This window comes from Bufo gargarizans, chromosome 3, assembly GCF_014858855.1.
Source record: "Bufo gargarizans isolate SCDJY-AF-19 chromosome 3, ASM1485885v1, whole genome shotgun sequence".
NCBI lineage: Eukaryota > Metazoa > Chordata > Amphibia > Anura > Bufonidae > Bufo > Bufo gargarizans.
In genome coordinates, this window is record NC_058082.1 from 344,386,815 (window position 1) to 344,402,062 (window position 15,248).

The following is a 15,248-nucleotide window of genomic DNA, read 5'->3' on the forward strand; positions in this document are numbered from 1 at the left end:
TTTTGGTGGTCAGTGATTTCCATCAGTGATTGTGAGCCAAAACTAGAAGTGGAGCCTCCACAGAGATTAGCTATAAGGGCTCATGCATGTGAACGTGTGCTGGCCGTGCCTGTATTGTGGCCTGCAAACAGCCGGTCCACAATATAGGGGCACTGGCCGTGTGCACACTTTCACACTCCGCAATCCGGAGCGCAAGGCCACGGAAGCACCACAAAGTGCTTCCGTGGCATTTCGGTCCATGCCTCCACACTGCAAAAAAAATATGTCAAATAAAAAATGTAACATAATATAGTAACATAGTTTATAAGGCAAAAAAAACACGACATCTGTCTACCCAGTTCAGCCTGTTATCTGCATCTATTAGCGCAAGCCACTTGGACGGTGCCCGTGCAATTTGCGGTCCCCAATGCACGGAACGGGCAGCACACATTTGTGTGCATGAGCCCTAAGGAAAAAATTTGCAACTGACAGTGTGAATAAGGCCTTCAACTGAGACAACCACAACAACAATACAAGGTGTCACAAGAGCCTATCACAGACATCATCATTATATGGACAGGAAATAAATTGTTACAATTCATTCAGAACAATCAGAACTATTGTCTAGTTTTAAAGAGGTTGTCTGGAAGGATACATTTTTATTTCGTTAATAAAGTAGCAGAATGATTACAAACAAATCCTCTATCTCGGTCGTTCTGACGATGTCAGATCCCTGTTGGTGTCCTCTTCCTGGTCCAAACCTCTGTGGCTATTGAGAGGGAATCTAAGTAGGCGTTCTAAGGGCCAGTTCACACTAAAAAACTTTTCCAAACAGCCTCCAATTCATTTCACCAGTAGGAAGCGCTTGCTATTTCTTTTACATGTGGGAAAAAAGAAGCAGCACTCCCTTGGGACAGTCAGCGCTAAATCTTCCATTGAAATGAATAGGAAGCAGAATAAAAACCTGCTCCAACTTAGGGCACTTTCACACTAGCGTTATTCTTTTCCGGTATAGAGTTCCGTCCTAGGGGCTCAATACCGGAAATGAACTGATCAGTTTTATCCTAATGCATTCTGAATGGAGAGGAATCCGTTCAGGATGCATCAGGATGTCTTCAGTTCAGTCGCTGTATGGTTTTTGGACAGAGAAAATACCGCAGCATGCTGCAGTATTTTCTCCATCCAAAATTCCGTAACACTTGCCATTATTTTCTATTGAAACGCATTAATGCCGGATCCGGCCCCAAGTGTTCCGGAAAAACAGATCCAGTTCTGCGGTCTACACAGATGTTTAAAAATGTGAAAAAGTTAAATACCTAATCCATTTTTTCCGGATGACAACCAGAGAGACGGATCCGGTATGGCAATACATCTGTGAGACGGATTCAGCATCCGGATCAGTCTATAAATGGTATCCGCTTGCATATAGATTGCCGGATCCGGCAGGCAGCTCCAGCGAAGGAACTGCCTGCCGGAATCCAGCAACGCTAGTGTGGATAGTGTGAAAGTACCTTAAGTCCATGTGTTTTGTGTGCATTTTTGGAGCAGATCTGCTTCAAAGACCTCAAGCTGAAAATTCAGCTTTGTATTGAAAAGCAAGAAAAATAAAAAAACTTTTTTTTGCATCAGTCGAGTGAATTGGCCCTAAGGCCTCTTTCACACTTGCGTTGTTAGGATCCGGCGTGCACTTGCCGGAAGTGCCCGCTGGATCCGTAACACCGCAAGTGAACTGAAAGCATTTGAAGACTGATCCGTCTTCAAAATGCGTTCAGTGTTACTATGGCAGCCAGGACGCTATTAAAGTCCTGGTTGCCATAGTAGTAGTGGGGAGCGGTATACTTACAGCCCCCGTGCGGCGCCCTGACGTCACTCTGAAGCGCCCCGGGAGCCGCACGGACGGTAAGTATACTGCTCCCCCGCTCCCCACTACACTTTACCATGGCAAACAGGACTTTAGCGTCCTGGCAGCCATGGTAACCATTCAGAAAAAGCTAAACGTCGGATCCGGTAATGCGCCGAAACGACGTTTAGCTAGGCCGGATCCGGATTAATGCCTTTCAATGGGCATTCATTCTGGATCCGGCCTTGCGGCAAGTGTTCAGGATTTTTGGCTGGAGCAAAATGAAGATGAAGACATCCTGATGCACCCTGAACGGATTTCTCTCCATTCACAATGCATTGGGATAATCCTGATCAGGATTTTTCCGGCATAGAGACCCGACGACGGAACTCTATGCCAGTAAAGAAATACGCAAGTGTGAAAGAGCCCTAACAGCAGTTATCAAGGATCAGCGGGGGAGGAATATGGCTTTAAAAACAAAACAAAAAAGCAGCATCCCACCAGACAACTCCTTTTAAAGTGGCAATCTGCTTCAAGAAAAAAAATCATTTTCTGGGGAACAAACAGTACACTTGCCTGGTGCCCTCCTTTTTAGAGCTCCTATTCTGCCATCCAAGATGGCCACATCACGTCTTAAACTGCCTTAGGACTCATGCACACGAACGTATTTTCTTTCCGTTGTTCTAAGCAAAAATCCTTACTTCGTGAAAATACCTTACCCCTCGTGACTACCGGGGCTGTGCGCCTCAGCGCAAGCGCACTACCACGGCACGGGTAAGCTAAAATTACAGGGAGCGCTGACTCACGGACACCACGCGTGCACCCTCAGGGGTAAGGAGAACTGACGGTCTTTTCTCCTTCCCCTCACACTGCCCGGATTGTGAAATCTCCTTTTGCTCCCAGCACTATCAGCCATCCGGGGGGTGGGTGCAGCATATTGGGGGGCATAACCCTAACAAGGGTATGGAGATTGCACAGTGTGAGGGTAAGGAGAAAAGACAGTGAGATCTCCTTACCCCTGAGGGCGCACGTGTGGTGTCCGTGAGTCTAGAACTGGAGCGTCGTTTTAACAAACTCAAAAAATAAAAAATAAATTTGTATATGGTGGACCATAATTAATCACGAATGTATAAAAATCATAGGTTTCTGTAAATGTTTATACTGCAGTGATTTTTTTTTCACTCCAATGATTATTAGTTTAAAAAGCTGGTTCATGTAAACAGGCCTTTAGACAGAAAAATCACAGACCCAATTCTTGAGACTACGGGGGTCCCAGAGATCATGCATTTTCACCTATTATGTGGATAGCCCCTTTAACAGATCAAAACAATAAGTGCAAGGGTACCACCACACAGGGTGTAAAGTGATGAGTGCTCACCTTGGATCCCCCGACACAGCTCCGGTCCCCGCTCCTCTGGCCTCGATGTGCAGGAAAAGGCCTGGACTGCCTGCTCAGACAATCACTCCCACAGTCCAAGCCATTTCCCGTGTGGAGCCGGAGCAGGGGGGGCGCGACTAGGGTCGAGTGAAATTGCGTTATAAGTTTGGCGTACAAGGTTCAGGTTATCTAAGAATTCTGTTATGGATTCCGCTACCACGGACTATAAGTTATACTCCATACGCCGAACTTGAAAAACACAAGATCGCTCATCCCTAGTTGTTAGTACTGATGGTCTCCCTGTAAAACTGCCTTAAATCTGTGCACGTCGATTTACGTTGTGGATTTCATCCTTTGAAATCTGCAGGAAAACCCGCAAGTAACTTCTGCAGGTTCTGTTGAGGATTCATGGCAAAATCCAATATTAATTTTTATTACACTGAGTTTCCCACCCATGTAGATTGGACCTAAGGGTACGACCACACCATGTGGCGTTCGTGGGCGCGGCCGTGCTGTAATCAAGAACAGTCTGACCTCAGCGGGCCCTTTATTAAACTAATGAGACTTCGCTATTGCGTTACAATCACCCAGGTAAAGAACAGCCTGCTAGAGTCCGTCGTATCCGGCATAGGCGGAGCACCACCAGGCGCCATTGACTATAATGGGACCCTGCATTAGTGCTGCGAATAGCGTTTTTTGTTCGACCAAATCGTAGCACTAATGTCGGAAACAGGCCTCATCACATTATAGACAGGGGGCTCCGGGGTAGAAAGACAGTATCCGGCTATGCCATATACAACATACTCCGGCATGCTGTTCATCTGCCAGAAGATAACGCTAATATGAATCTAGCCTAAACCAGTCTGCATTTTTAATGACCGCACAGCCCCTACAATACAACCAAGCCATTAACAATGCATACCTGCTTAAACTGTGCAGTCTCACTGGTTTCATTAGAGCCCAGGGCCAGCCCTATGACCACCCTGTACTTGGTCGCTGGATCTTGAATAACACATGACTGCGCTATGTGGTAGCACCTTAAGGCCTCATGCACACGACCGCAAATGGCAGATCCGCAAAATACGGATGGAGTCTGTGTGCGTTCCGCAATTTGCGGAAAGGCACGGACAGCCATTAATATAACTGCCTATTCTTGTCCGCAAAACGGACAAGAATAGGACAGGTTATACTTTTTTTGCGGACCACTGAACGGAGCAACGGATGTGGACAGTATACTGAGTGAATAGGTCTGCATCTGAGCCGCCAAAACTGCAGCGGACAACGGTCGTGTGTATGAGGCCTAAGACCGAGTCCATGCGGCTAAATCCGCCAGGTATTCTGTAGCAGAAAACCCTGCTTTCTGCCGCTGTTCTCTCAAGTTAAATGCAGTTGTCCACTTGCGGTTTAGCCCCATTTAATGGATGTAAACCACGAGTGTACACCGCCAGACACCATAGCAAGAAAGGACACGTCCATCCTTGGGCAGCCTCCCATTAGTAACAATAGGAGGCGGATTTCAAACTGCTTTTTGATGAAGAATTGAAGGCCACAATCTGCCTGCAAAACACTGTGTGAACAGCGCCTAAGGCTGGAAACACAGGCCGTTTTTTCAGTTAGAAGTGGATAAAGGGGACAGGAAATACAAAGGAAGGACTGATACTTCTCTTGGTGCTGGAGCCACTACTGGTCTAAAGGAAGGGGGGGCTGCAACAAAAAAACTGATCTCAAACTGCAAGTGTGTTTCCAGCCTACTGGATGACAATAGGGAGCTTCCAGTTGATTTCACCCTTTTTAATCCCACCAATGGGGGATAGCTGCAAAACCTAAGAATAGTCCTGGCAATATGGATCCTAAGGGAAGCAGTGTGCCACCTGAACCTGCGATTTCTGCCCATGGACACAGCTTGGGGCAGTGCTGTCCACACAGGAAGGCCACCACAATGACTGAGGAGCTCGTCCATGTGCAGCACTGGGAATACCGCTCAGACCCATGTATGCTACAATCCACACACACTTTCCACACAACTCAATGAGCACAGCAGTGCACCGAATACACAGCCATACACACAAGTGGAGGGGCAGCGCGGGTAATACACACAAGGCGACACAGAGCTGGGCATGCATGAGCCGGCCTGTCCTCCCTGCCTTTTAACAGCACCACTTCACTCCCGGTAGGCCACTCCCCACAAACCGGTCCTTACCCCCCGGCCAACCCGGGTTCTGTGTCCCGCCGCTCCGCCATGTCGGCCCCGGACCCGTCCAACTGCAACACTCCGCAGGGGGGGTGAGAGGTGGGCGGGTCAAGACAATTCCATGGCAGTGAGAAGGGGACAGAAAATATTCTAGGTTGCTCACGCACACCTGCCCGTTAAGACAAGCTGACCACGAAACGCCATCGCCTAGGGCTGTCCACGATGCTGTCCACCCACAAACCATGCGGGAAATGGCAGATGGAAGCTAGCGGACATGGGACGCATTTATAAACTCGGTCTGAATCCCCCCAATCCAGCTGATGGGATGGTTCAGTCCGTAGACCCGGGAAAAGACGCAGGCGCAAACATAAAGGGCGGGAACTACGAGACAGGCATGCGTGGGGAGGAGGGCTTTGCACATGCGCACTGGATACATTCACTCCGGCAGCAACATGCTCTTAAAGAGACAGAAACACCTTATTAATGCTTCCATTTTGTTTGCTCCCCTAAAAGTGAATGGCATCTTTTAATTTCACATACGATTACAGAAAACAGCCCAGATGGAATAAATACAACCAGAAATTCACATTCTGAAAACAGAAGCTAGTGCTCATGCATGCATGCACAAAATACATCACTGATCCTGAAAAAGAATGACAAGTGTCTTACAGTACACTGTCATTAAATGCAGGCTTTTAATATATTTCTGCTGTTTAAAAAGTACTAGAATAATTATGTTAATTAACAAGTGCTAAGGGAAATAAGTTTTTGGGCTTGTCCCATTACAAAGACATACCCCTATTCACAGGATAGAGGATAAGTGGCTGATTGGATGAGGTCCGACCGCTGGGGCCCTGCAGAACATGCATGCTGTGGAACTGCTGGAGCTAGCGGAGTACAAGTGACTATCTCTGGCAATCACATAGAGATGAATGAAGCGGCAGTGTGCATGAGTGACCACCAATCAAACAGGGGATTTAGTGGTCATCGGGTTCCCCAGTGGTTACACTTCCGCCAGTCAGACCTTATCCCCTATCATGTGGGTAGGTTATTAATAGGTGGTGACAGGTCATCAATATCGGTTTCCATTCAGTGACTGTGCCAGGTTACAGCAGCTCCCATTCAGTGGCCCTACTGGGTTACAGTAGCTCCACTCCCTTTCACTTAAAGGTGTTCTCCTCTGTCAGATCGTTGTTGGGCTGACTCCCAGCAGACCTGTGATCAGCTGCATAGAATGCTGCATTCTCTTCACCATGTACCTGCATGCTGTGGACACTGCAGCGGCGATGCAAGGTAACTACAACTGCTTCCAGTGAATGGGAAAGAGCAGCTGTAATTACAATGTTACGTCCAGGGGTGCACCTAGGCTTTCTGCTGAGGTGAAACAGCACCCCCTCCCATGGTAAATTCTCAACCTAACCCCCTCCCTCCAGCCCTACTGTTGAAGACATACTTGGAAAACATTGTACAAGGCTACAAAACATACAGGATAATTCAGCGCCACATTCCTCTTACATCCAGTGATATAGACTTTCTCTTTCCTCATCTTCTCCATTCAGACCAGACCGCCATGATACTGCCCCCACCAATAATTACCAATAAAACAGTGCCCCTGATGCTAATAGTACCATAAACATAGTGTCCCCCAAAAATAATTGTGCTAAGCTGATACTGTGCCAAGGTGCTCCCAAGAGTCCCACCAATAGTAATCATTCTCTGACATGGTGCACTTAGTGTTAAAGAGTTTGTCTAACCTCAGTAATCAACATTTGATCAGTCTCCTGTAGTCCCTAGGATCCTTTCTTCCATGTAGTTCATTTTTCAATTACGCCTCTGTCACCGTGGTTACAGCCACTGCTGTAGTGTTATCAGTGGTGGCCGCGCTGGTGTCCAGGTTTCACAGGAGTGAGCCCTGCCCTAGCAGGCAGGGAATGAAGGCCCTGAGAGCCGCGATGGAGCTTGAAAATAGCAAGGTGAGACAACCCCGTTAACAGTGCCCCTTATAATGTGTGCCAATACAAAAATGCCCCCCTTCTAATGTGTGCCAGTACAAAAATACCCCCCATAATGTGTGCGAGTACAAAAGATACCAACTTTTAGTGCCCCAGTAGACCCAATGTCTCCATCGTGCCCCCTTATAATGTGTGCCAAAAAATGCCTCCTTATGTGTGCTAGTACAAAAAAAATGCCCCTATTTAGTGCCCCCACTAGAAACAATACCGCCATAGTGCTCCCACAGCTATAATAATTCTCCCCCCTTCCATAGTGGCCCAACAGCATGCTACCAAATACAAATAATAAACTCAAATATATCACTCAGTGTGGCTGTCAGGATACGGTGCAGGGCACAGGCATCTTCCGGTCTGTGTCCTGAGCTGTTTGCTGCCCGACTCAGGCGGTGCGATGATTATGATGTCATTGCGCTGCCTGCAGCGGCCTCTGATAGGCTACTGACCTTAGGCCTAAGGCCTATTTGCCGGAATGGCAGGTAGAACGTTCCGTACCCCTCCGCAACATTCAACTGTATTGCCATCCTGAGGATGGTGATACAGTTGAATATGGAGAGGTTGAGCGCTTCCACAATGGAAGTGCTCATTGCCCTCAGTACTGCCCCCACTTGTTCCTAGGTGGCGCCGCCTGAGGCAATCGCCTCACCTCGCCTAATTGGCAGTGCACCCCTGTCTCTGTCCTATACACTTGAATGGGATGGAGCAGTTGTGGTTACCCTGCACGGTAGCTGCAATGTCGATGGCGAGCAGGTAAACAGTGAAGAGAATGCAGTGCTCATACATGTGCTGTGGTCTCTCCAAACAGCTGATCGGCAGAGATGCCAGTCAGACCCCCGCCAATCTGATATTGATGACCTATCCTCAGGACAGGTCATCAATATGAAAAAAACAAAAACGGACAACCCCTTTTAAATAGGAGAGAAGCTGCTTTATCCAATATGTTATTTCCGGCACTGGCAGCTGGAGAGAACAATGGATCAGTGGGGTGCCGTGTGTAGGACCCAGCTACCAGTTTTAAATGAGTTAAAGGGGTTATCCGGAAATTTATATTTATAACCTATCCTCTGGATAGGTCATCAATATCAGATCAGTGGGGGTCCAACACCCAGGACCCACGCCAATCAGCTGTTAGATGAGGCGGGCACTCCGTGAGTCAATGTGGCTGAGCTGTGATACCAAACACAGCCGTTATACAATGTACAGCACTGTGCTTGGCAAGCCGGCGGGAGCTCCGTTGAGCATGGTGACTCCCTTAAACAGCTCTTTGGCAGAGGTGCCAGGACTTGAACCCCCATCGATGTGACTGATGACTTAAATCCTGAGGACAGGTCATCATTCCAGAGAAATGTCCAATTGTAATCCAGCGCCTCAGATGAATAAAACGTAAAGACTTAAAGACGCCCTCAACAACTCTTTCGTGCACATTGCGCTTTATCAACTTTGTGCGTGAAAAGCGTCGCCAAGAACGCCATGTAGTTTTAACTAAAAGTTACGTTTTACTCATCTGAGGTGCTGGATTGCAATTGGAATCTGTGCAGCCCTCTAACAAGGCGTGGTCATACCTAAGCTGGGCTTTTTGGGTGAGCTGTGAAAACATTTTTTGTTTTTCCTATTTCATAGGTCGTCATTATCAATTCCTGGATTCCCTTAAATTTTTTTCATGGTAAAATGTCTCACTTTCAACATGTGATATGCTCTATGGTTTATTGTGAATAAAAGATGGGTCTATAAGATTTGCAAATCATTGCATTTAGTTTTATTTACACTCATATAGCATCCTAACTTTTTGGGAATTGTTGTATAATGAAAAGTTACAGTTACACGTATGAATTCCTCATAGTTTTCAAGATCTCTGATGGCTCTAAGGCTATATGCACAAGACAAATGCCATTTTGCGATCTGCAAACCACAGATCTGTGATTCAGCATTTTTGTCCATTGTGCTTCTGCATACATTCTGTAAGTATGCAAAATACGTCTGTGTTGTTTCAGTTTCTCTTCCATTTTTTTTGTGCAGACAGCAAAAAAAAAAAAAAAATGGAAGGAGGAAATTGTCACTGTGTAAGCCCCAACCCCAGAAAACACCCATCGGAAGCGTACATGATTTTTCGGCGATTTCTTATTGATCACGACAGGGAAAACCCCTGTGGAAACAGTCCTCCTGTACTAGCTCCTTTCACAGTGACACTGACAGTAGCCTGCTAAGCCAGATGGAGAACAGAGGAGGAGAATGAGGCAATCGGTTCCAGTGGTCCAAGAAAGACCACTTCCGCACCCTATACTCCGACCTGTGGCAGTACCCTAACAAGTTCCACAGCTTCTGTCGCATGTGTCCTTGCATTACCTTCCTGGACAATATGAGGCGCCGTGTTTCCCAGAGAAAAGGCTCATCGTCAGGGAGTAAGGAGCTGTGGTCACTGTGTCTCCTAGCAGAACCGCAGCTGCTGCAAACCTCAAAAGCAGCTATCTGCAAGGACATCCTTTTATTTATTTTTCCCCATTCTCACAGAAATCCTTTTATGGGGGGTGGAATAAATGGAAACTGTACAACATGTGTTCTATCATCAATCTAGCATAGCACATAGAATACTAGTAAGAACTCTGTGTCAGGTCACCTCACATATTTTTTATATATATATATATATATATATATATATATATGTATGTATATATAATTTTTTTTTTTTTTGGGGGGGGGGTTAGTTTGAAAAACCAGATCAGTGATTAAGAACAAAATATTAGTGCTAAATCTGTTAATTATCCACATACACACAGTTCAGTTCCAATGTTTTATTTATTTATTTTTGGGGGCGGGTTATTGAATTTAACCAAACCAGCATATACTGTAGGTGATCAATACACCAATACACAGTAGGGCAGGGATGCTCAACCTATGGCCCTCCAGCTGTTGTAAAACAGAGCTGGAGGGCCGTGAATTTGAGCTTCAGGCCCCAATCGTCCGTTTCTGTCAATTCAATTTCCACATAGTTGGAATGTAATTTTTGGAGGGATTGTTCAATTTAATCAAACCAGCATATATACGTAATTATTACAACAATACATAGGCTAGGGCAGCAATTTACCTGTCATTGTTAATGTGAATTTTAGTGTCAGGCCTCAATTGTCTGTTTCTGTTTATTCTATATTCACATAGTTAGAATTACATTTTTTGGGGGACTGTTCAATTTCATTTAACCAGCATATATACATAATTACTACAGAAAAACACAGGGGAGCGTAGTAATCTACCTGTGAGTGTCAACGTGAACTTGAGCGTCAATGGTCAGTTTCTGTGAATTCCATTTCCACACGGTTGGAATGTAATTTTTTAGGAGATTGTTCAATTCAATCAAACCAGCATATATAAATGATTACTACAACAATATACAGCCTAGGGCAGCAATTTACCTGTGAGTGTTAACGTGGATTTCAGCATCAGGCCTCAATCATCTGTTTCTGTTTATTCTATATCCACACGGTTAGAATACATTATTACTACAACGAAAGCTAGTGCACAATGTACCTGTGAGTGTTAACGTGAAATTGAGTGTCAAGCCTCAATCGTCCATTTTCGTGAATTCCATTTCCACGCGGTTGGAATAAAAAAAATAAAAAAAATTTTTTTTTTGGGGGGGGGGGGGGGGGGGGGGGGGGGTTCAGTTTCCATTTATTAAACCAGCATATACAGTGGACAGAAAAAGTCTACACACCCCTGTTAAAATGTCAGGTTTCTGTGCTGTAAAAAAATAAGACAATGATAAATCATTTCAGAACGTTTTCCACCTTTAATGTGACCTATAAACTGTACCACTCAATCGAAAAACAAACTAAAATCTTTTAGGTGGAGGGAAGAAAACAAAAAAAAAGAAAATAACGTGGTTGCATAAGTGTGCATACCCACTTATAACTGGGGATGTAGCTGTGTTCAGAATTAAGCAATCACATTCAAAATCATGTTAAATAGGAGTCAGCATACATCTGCCATCATTTATAGTGCCTCTGATTAACCCCAAATAAAGTTCAGCTGCTCTAGTTAGTCTTTCCTGAAATTTTCTTAGTCGCATACCACAGCAAAAGCCATGGTCCACAGAGAGCTTCCAAAACATCAGAGGGATCTCATTGTTAAAAGGTATCAGTCAGGAGAAGGGTACAAAAGAATTTCCAAGGCATTAGATATACCATGGAACACAGTGAAGACAGTCATCAAGTGGAGAAAATATGGCACAACAGTGACATTACCAAGAACTGGACATCCCTCCAAAATTGATGAAAAGACAAGAAGAAAACTGGTCTGGGAGGCTACCACGAGGCCTACAGCAACATTAAAGTAGCTGCAGGAATATCTGGCAAGTACTGGCTGTGTAGTACATGTGACAACAATCTCCCGTATTCTTCATATGTCTGGGCTACGGGGTAGAGTGGCATAACGAAAGCCTTTTCTTACGAAGAAAAACATCCAAGCCAGGCTGCATTTTGCAAAAACACATCTGAAGTCTCCCAAAACCATGTGGGAAAAGGTGTTATGGTCTGATGAAACCAAGGTTGAACTTTTTGGCTATAATTCCAAAAACAACACTGCACATCACCAAAAGAACACCATACCCACAGTGAAGCATGGTGGTGGCAGCATCATGCTTTGGGGCATCTTCAGCTGAAACTGGGGCCTTAGTTAAGCTAGAGGGAATTATGAACAGTTCCGAATACCAATTCGTATTTCAGCATGACAACGACCCAAAGCATACATCCAAATCAACAAAGGAATTAAGGCTTAACCAGAAGAAGATTAAAGTTTTGGAATGGCCCAGCCAGAGTCCAGACCTGAATCCGATTGAAAATCTGTGGAGTGATCTGAAGAGGACTTTGCACAGGAGATGCCCTCGGAATCCGACAGATTTGGAGTGTTTTTGCAAAGAAGAGTGGGCAAATCTTGCCAAATCAAAATGTGCCATGCTGATAGACTCATACCCAAAAAGACTGAGTGCTGTAATAAAATCAAAAGGTGCTTCAACAAAGTATTAGTTAAAGGGTGTGCACACTTATGCAACCATATTATTTTATTTTTATATTTTTTCTTCCCTCTACCTAAAAGATTTCAGTTTGTTTTTCAATTGAGTGGTACAGTTTATAGGTCACATTAAAGGTGGGAAAAGTTCTGAAATGATTTATCTTTGTCTCATTTTTTCACATCACAGAAACCGGACATTTTAACAGGGGTGTGTAGACCTTTTATATACACTGTAGTTGATCAGTACACCAATACACAGGCTAGGATAACAATTTATATTTGAGTGTTACTGTGATATTAAGGGTCAGGCCTCAATCATCAGTTTCCATATATTCAGTTTCCACATGGTTGAAATAATATTTTTTTCAGTACTTGTTGAATTAATTTTGTAATTAAACCAGCACATAGGTGATCAGTACAACAATACACAGACTAGGGCAGCAATTTACCTGTGACATGAAACAGATCCTTTAACATCCATTTATTTCTCCAAATAGTTGAAATGTTATTTTTTTGGGACTTGTTTGTTCAATTTAATTAAACCGGCATATAGGTGATCAACACCAACTTTGATTATACTGAAACTAGCAGCATAAATACGTGATTACTAGACTGTTACACAGGGTAGTGCAGAAAATTATCCGAAAGGACCAAAAATATCCGGGCTACAGAAGGATTCCAAATGAAAGATCCAGAGGCAGAACATGGGAAGTGGCAGCACCAACTATCTGGCCAAAAATAGTAGTAGTAGGCTGCAGTAGTCCCTGCTGGTTTCGGAAAAGCACAATATTATAGTTAAAGGGGTTTGTGTCACTTCAGCAAGTGGCATGTATCATGTAGATACATTTAATTCATGGCACTTACTAATGTATTGTTATTATTCATAATGCTTCCTTTGCTGACTGGATTCATTTTTCTATCACATTACACACTGCTCGTTTCCATGGTTACAACCATCCTGAAATCCATCAGCGGTAGCCATGCCTTCACACTATAGGGACTGTGAGAGCACACATAGGCTGATGCATTTTTCTATAGTGTTCAAGAACGGGCACCGCTGATGAATTGCAGAGTGGCCGTAAACATGGAAACGAGCAGCGTATAATGTAATGGAAAAATAAATCCAGCCAGCAAAGGAAGCAATATAGATGATAATAATAATACATTAGTGCCTTGTATTAAATTTCTCTCCATAATAAATGCTATTTCCTGAAGTGACACAACCCCTTTAAGGAGAAAGAGGATGAGATTGTGGATGCCTCACTCCTTTTCTCAGTTGCAGCAGGATTACGTGGAGGTGACTTCAGAGTCCAACACCGTGCCAGGGGTCAAATTCCTCCTGCTCTTCCTCCTTGCAGCTCCAAAGAAGGCTTTCAGTGGAGTCCTCCCAGTCTTTACTACCCCTTCCTAGAGAGGTGTCTTCCTAAGAAGTGGCAAGAAAACCCCACCACGCCCTACCGCAGATAGTCACTGGCACAGCACGCTTTCTTCCCCAGCCTCCAGTGTCATCTCGGAAAGGGTTTTCAGCACCGCAGAGAGTGTGAGGACACCCAAAAATACTACGTTGTCCTCTGCCAGTGTCCAAGACATCACTTTTGTCAAAATGAACCAAGCCTAGATGCCTGCTGACCATCATCTTTCGTAAGGCTGCTGCTGCTGCTGCCTTTCTGCCAACATGTACCATATGGCTGCTGCTGCAGCCACAACTGCCTCAGTGGCTCCTTCTCCTCGCTGCTAATCCCCTACTGCCACCACCATCACTACTATTACTACTACCCATAGACAGCCTTGTATGTTCATGCTATGCTGCTTCTGCTGCTGCTACTATTGTGGCCACATTCCACTACAGTGCCTTGCAAAAGTATTCCCCCCCCCCCCCCTTGACTTTTTTCATATTTTGGTGCCTCACAACCTGGAATTAACATGGATTGTTTGAGGATTTGGATCATTTGATTTACAGAACATGCCCATAACTTTGAAGATGTTTGTTTGTTTTTATTGTGAAGCAAACAACAAACAGGACAAAATAACAGAAGAAGTCAATGTGCATAACTATTCACCCCCTAAAGTCAATACTTTGTAGATCAACCTTTTGCGGCAATCACAGCTCCAAGTCGCTTTGGATAAGTCTCTATGAGCTTGCCACAACTTACCACTGGGATTTTTGCCCATTCCTCCTTGCAAAACTGCTCCAGTTCCTTTAAGTTGGATGGTTTGCGCTTGTGAACAGCAATCTTTAACCCCTTAAGGACACAGGGCGTACAGGTACGCCCTTGTGCCCTGGTACTTAAGGACACAGGGCGTACATGTACGCCCTGTGTATTTTCAATCACTGCCGCGCGGCCGGCGGCGATCGGAACCCCGTGCCTGCTCAAATCATTGAGCAGGCACTTGGGGCAAATGCGTCGGGGGGTCCGGTGACCCCCCATGTATGCGATCGCAGAAAACCGCAGGTCAATTCAGACCTGCAGTTTTCTGCGTTTCCGGGTTATTCGGGTCTCTGAAGACCCGATAACCCGGAACAGGATGGTGATGGTGGTGTGATTTCACTCCACCAATCACCATCCAGCGATCCTGAGTGGTGATGGTGACATCACCACTCAGGATCGCTTTCTGATTGGTCTGTGGGCGGTCCGGCGGCAGATTCAAAAGAGGCAGGCGCCCCTCTCCTCCTCCTTTTGTGTTCCGGAGCCGGAGGAGCTGCCTGCACGTGTCTGCCACCGCTGCCTGCACCCCGATCTGTGCCCCCAGGACCTGATTTCTGCCCCCAGCACCCCATCAGGTACATAGGGACAGCTAGGGAAAGTTTGGGTTAGGCAGGGAAAAAAAGGGAAAGGTAGTTTTTTT

General features: G+C 45.3%; 1 protein-coding gene across 1 annotated transcript in view; it reads right to left on the bottom strand.

Annotated features, from left to right (window-relative positions):
* ZMYM4 (zinc finger MYM-type containing 4) overlaps positions 1 to 5,484 on the bottom strand; it is a 70,961-nt gene extending 65,477 nt beyond the window's left edge. Inside the window, exon 1 of the mRNA XM_044287626.1 lies at positions 5,398 to 5,484. The gene's annotated coding sequence lies outside the window, so the exon portion shown is untranslated. The remainder of the gene's footprint in view (positions 1 to 5,397) is intronic.
* Between the last annotated feature and the right edge of the window lie 9,764 nt (positions 5,485 to 15,248).